At 40.8% G+C, this 5,435-nt stretch overlaps 1 pseudogene; it reads left to right on the top strand.

Annotated features, from left to right (window-relative positions):
- Positions 1-1,103: 1,103 nt before the first annotated feature.
- Positions 1,104-1,703, top strand: LOC109557045 (integrin beta-1-binding protein 1 pseudogene; annotated as a pseudogene).
- The last annotated feature ends 3,732 nt before the right edge of the window (positions 1,704-5,435 follow it).

Raw genomic sequence — 5,435 nt, forward strand, 5'->3', positions numbered from 1 at the left:
CCTCATGTAGTCTGTACTTGCCCATCTTTGTTAGATAATTTACCAATTTATAATCACTTGATTAGAAAAATCACAGAACAGTATTTGTGATATTGCTGTCTCCTAATGAGTTTCCCCTTCTTAAGTGTCAGCTTGACTTCATGATTCTTAAAAAAAAAAAAAAAACAGAACATGAAAGAAGCAATAGGCCATCATTTCTAATGTGTGTGTACTTAGTGGCTCAGTCATGTCCAATTTTTTGCAACACTATGGACTGTACCTTGCCAGGCTCCTCTGTCTATGGGATTTCCCATATAAGAATACTGGAGTGGGTTGCCATTTCCTCCTCCAGGGGATCGTCCCAACCCAGGGATCAAATCCAAGTTTCTTGCATTGGCAGGCAAATTCTTTACCACTGAGCCATCTGGGAATTCCATCATTTATAATACTAGATTATAAAAGAGATTGTGGCATTTGGATGCTTTCTCACTTTCTCTCAAATCACAAGCTTCTGGAAGAAATCAGCTGTATATTCTGAGGCAGTCCAACAGAGATACAAGAATAAACTTAGAGTAGGGACATTTTGGGAGAAGGCAATGGACCCCACTCCAGTGTTCTTGCCTGAAGAATCCCAGGGACGGTGGAGCCTGATGGGCTGCCGTCTATGCGATCGCACAGAGTCAGATACGACTGAAGCGACTTAGCAGCAGCAGCAGCAGGGACATTTTGAGACTTGCCAACCAACAGACTAGTGAGTGAGCTCTGAAGCAGAACCTATCTCAGTTAAGTCTTGAATTGACTTCAGTATTAGCTAATATCTTGATTAACATCTCTTGAGAGACCATAAGTAAGAACCATCCAGCTAGAACCAAAGTGGCTGCCGTGAGCGCAGACGGCGGCGAGTCATTCGGTCGCGTCTGACTCTGTTGCCACCCCATAGACTGTTAGCGCTCCAGCCTCCTCTGTCCATGGGATTTCCCAGGTACCTTGCTTTTCTGTCAAGAATTGACAGTGTCGGAGTGAAAGGATGCTACCTGTGCACACACTGTCTGTAGAACTTTTGAAGACGGTAGAATAGCGTTCAATTCTGCAGGGAGCACCTGTGGATCAAGCTATGGTGGAAGATGTTTCATAAAGGAAAAAAGCACCACAGCAGTAGCAGTTCCCAGAGCAGTGAAATCAGTACCAAGAACAAGTTGGTAGACTCCAACCTTGGGGGGCTGTCACGGTCCGGCACCGAGGCAAGCCTCAACACCTATTCCAGCAAGAACACAGGACAAAGCAACAATTCAGACACCTGTGCAGAACTTCGAATAAAGTATGTTGGTACCATTGAGAAACTGAAACTTTCGGAGGGGAAAAGTTCGAAGGACCACTGGACCTGATAAATTATATAGTTATTGCCCAGCAAGATAGAAAGTTGTCCTTTGTTCCTCTGGAGGAAGAATTTATTATGGGAGTTTCCAAGTATGGTATAAAGGCATCCACATCAGATCAATATGGTGTTCCGCATCGGCTCGCTCTGTATTTAATCATCTGGATGGTGTGTTTCCACGATGGTCTCGAGGCAGGAAAAGAGCTTTCTGGCTCTGAAGACCACATATGCAAGCAACCAAGAATACAGTCTGTGGCTTTACCAGTGCAACAGCCTGGAACAAGCACAAGTAATCTGCAAAGTTTTACCAACTGCTTTCGATTCTGTATTGACATCTGAGAAAACTTGAATTCTGAAATTAAGGGGGAAGTAAGCTTCATGTGCAAGTTCAGCCGTTTTCTCAATAGTTCTGTATCCAATCTGCAGTGATGAACTTTTAGGAAATATGAACGATCCTTTGCTTTTGATTTTCTGAAGAAAATGCAATGTATAAAATGTCAGTCATTTGTTTTTTTTTTAATTAAAATGTGTCTTATTAAACAGTGGAAACAAACAAACAAAAAGAACCATCCAGCTAAACTATTCTCAGATACCTGACCCACTGTAACTGTGAGATAAGAAATGTGCTATGTTCATTTTCAAAGTTTGAGCTTTTTAATATGGTAATAAATATAATGCAGTGTGGTTTTGAACTGTGGTGTTGGAGAAGACTCTTGAGAGTCCCTTGGACTGCAAGGAGATAAGACCAGTCAATCCTAAAGGAAATCAGTCTTGAATATTCATTGATAGGACTGATGCTGAAGCTGAAGCTCCAATACTTTGGCCATCTGATGTGAAGAACTGACTCACTGGAAAAGACCTTGATGCTGGGAAAGATTGAAGGCAGGAGGACAAGGGGGCGACAGAGGATGAGATGGTTGGATGGCATCACGATTCAATGGACATGAATTTGAGCAAGCTCAGGGAGTTAGTGATGAACAGGGAAGTCTGGCATGCTGCAGTCCATGGGATCCCAAAGAGTTGGACATGACTGAGTGACCGTACTGAACTGAATAAATATAATAGTCAAAAATACATATTAAATAAATAAAGGAATAAATGTATAAATGAATGAATGCCAGGACTTTGAGTTCTATATCTATATCTGATTCTGACATCTATTACATGAGAAAAAGAATTCATTAAAGAGAACTGCAAATAATTAGGGTGTCTAACATTTATGATTGAACTGTCTACAAATGTAGAAATATTTGGGCTTCCGGGGTGGTGCTAGTGATAAAGAACCTGCCTGTCAGTGCAGGAGATGGAAGAGATGCAGTTTCAATCCCTGGGTTGGGAAGATGCCCTGGAGAAGGGTATGGCAACCCACTTCAGTATCATGCCTAGAGAATATCACGGATAGAGGAGCCTAGTAGGCTATGATCCATAGGGCTGCAAAGAGTTGGACATGACTGAAGCAATTTAGCAAGTATGGGTAGCATATGTGCTAAGTTGTAGTAATTACCCAGAAAATTGGATAGGTTTTAAAACAAGAAAAGGTTTTAAGCAGAAATTATTTTAAATAGGTTTTTCAAGGAAGGGTTTCAAACTCAGACACCCTCTCATCTATCCAGGATGGCTTAAGCCTGATGCCTTAGGGCTGAATTAGATGAGGTGCCTCTCACTCTTTGATATAATGATAATTAGTACTTACTGAGCCCCCATGGGGTATATGTCCCTTTCTGGGTGATATTTGAAAGCTAGTTTAGTCATGATCTTTTTTATTTGATAAAGAGAATGCTCCATACATATTAATTACAAAAATCTTTCCAACTCATTAAATTTGTGACCTCTTTGGTTTTTTGAAATTATAGCACAAATTGTCTGCACAATTCATTTGACAATAACACATGTACTGGCTTGTGACATTTCTTGAATTGTTATTTTATTGATGTTTAGTTCTTCATGTAAGGAAACCTTTCTGACTCATTATTTTATAACATGTATCTCTACATTTTTAACCATACCAAGACACACAGTCAAGCTTACAGGTAGTTAATTCTAAATATTTGATACAATGACCATATAGAAAATACAACCTTGTTATCACATTTTAGCTGTGATGTATACCTGTGCAATATAATTTTGAAGCCCAGGTCTCCCATTTGTATGTACTCTGCCTTTTTCTTTCTCTTGTACCCATCTAGAGATGTCTCGGAGAAGGCAATGGCACCCCACTCCAGTACTCTTGCCTGGAAAATCCCATGGACCGAAGGGCCTGGTGGGCTGCAGTCCATGGGGTCGAGAAGAGTCGGACACGACTGAGCGACTTCACTTTCACTTCTCAGTTTCATGCATTGGAGAAGGAAATGGCAACCCACTCCAGTGTTCTTGCCTGGAGAATCCCAGGGACTGGGGAGCCTGGTGGGCTGCCGTCTATGGGGTCACACAGAGTCGGACACGACTGAAGCGACTTAGCAGCAGCAGCAGAGATGTCTAGGCCACTTTTTACTCCTGAAGGATTTTGAATCATGGTTTATTGTCATAATTCTCCATAATTTTAATAAACAAGTTGTTGAGGAAATACAACAAAAGTGTTTGTTGCTTAGTCGTGTCCAACTCTTTGTGAACCCATGGACTGTAACCAGCCAGGCTCTTCCAGAACACTGGGGTGGATTGCTATTTCCTTCTCCAGGGGATCTTCCTGACTTAGGGATTGAATACGGGTCTCCTGCATTACAGGCAGACTCTTTACCGTCTGAGCCACCAGGAACTATGGGGTACAAGAGTAGTGGAAATAAAAAGTTTTACTACTGAATAAGTACTAAACCAGAATGTGATGTATATTACTGGCAATCTGCTAAGAGATTGCAAGGACAGAAAGACATCTCATTCTTTAAATAGCCAAACAGGTAAAGCCCATTATTTACTTGTTTTCAAGATAGCCAATAACTTGTCCTCCAATAAGGAAACTGAGCAGCACTATTTTCAAATACAATTTATCCCAAATTCATTTGGTAATTACTATTGGTGTTAACTGACTTTATCAAGAGGAAAAACAAAGTTATTGTATCTTTATGACAAGATATACTTTTACAACATGGAGCAAGACATCCATTAAAGTTAGGCTTCTACCCTCCCACAGATGTTTAGGTCCTTGATAAAGGCATCCCTGAGTCATATAACTGGGAAGAGGCTTGTCCAGTTTCTTAAAAGATTTATATACAGTCCAAAGAGACAGAGAAAGAACTTAAAAGTTTTACAAAGTAACTAATATAGGGAGAGGGAAGACTTGTCTTCTCTTATTTTCAACAGGGAGACTTAAGCTTCTTATGTTTAATCATTATTTATACTTACCATGCAGATAATCTTTTCAACACCTAGGATTCTCTCAATATGTCCAACTACCCCATCTATCTACTCCTGAAGCTATTGCTTAAATCTCATACATAACAAACTATAAGAAAGTGAAAGTGAAGGCAGTTGTGTCTGACTCTTTGGGACCCCATGGACTGTAGCTTACCAGGCTCCTCTGTCTATGGAATTTTCCAGGCATGAGTGCTGGAATGGGTTGCCATTTCCTTCTCCAAGCAATCTTCCTGACCCAGGGATCGAACCTAGGTCTCCCACATTGCAGGCAGATGCTTTACCATCTGAGCCACCAGGGAAGCCACCACCAAACTATAAACCTTTTGTTATTTCAATATGAAGCACTCCTTTCCCCAAAAATCACATTTGATTTTCCAACCCACTCCCTCAGAGTACTTCAGTTGTAAAGCATCTTTCTGTCCACCTGGACCTACAATCCATTGATCTTATATTTCCCCATTTTCCATTCCCATTATAACCACACCTTCCTGATTATCAAGCTCTGATTCCATGGCTTTTCATTAAAATCATTCCAATGCATATATTCTTAATTCTTTTAATCTCCCTCTTCCACAGAGATGGAGGTCAGCACTGCAGAAGTCCAGCTTTTTGTTCTCCTCCTCACATACAAACAAGGCAGTCGACTGTGTCAGGAGAGAAACATATGTTGACTGGTCTCACTTTAACTTTATGACTATCCTTCACAAAGGAACCTTGATACTGCCTAAATTCT

Source organism: Bos indicus, chromosome 3 (genome assembly GCF_029378745.1).
Source record: "Bos indicus isolate NIAB-ARS_2022 breed Sahiwal x Tharparkar chromosome 3, NIAB-ARS_B.indTharparkar_mat_pri_1.0, whole genome shotgun sequence".
Lineage (NCBI taxonomy): Eukaryota > Metazoa > Chordata > Mammalia > Artiodactyla > Bovidae > Bos > Bos indicus.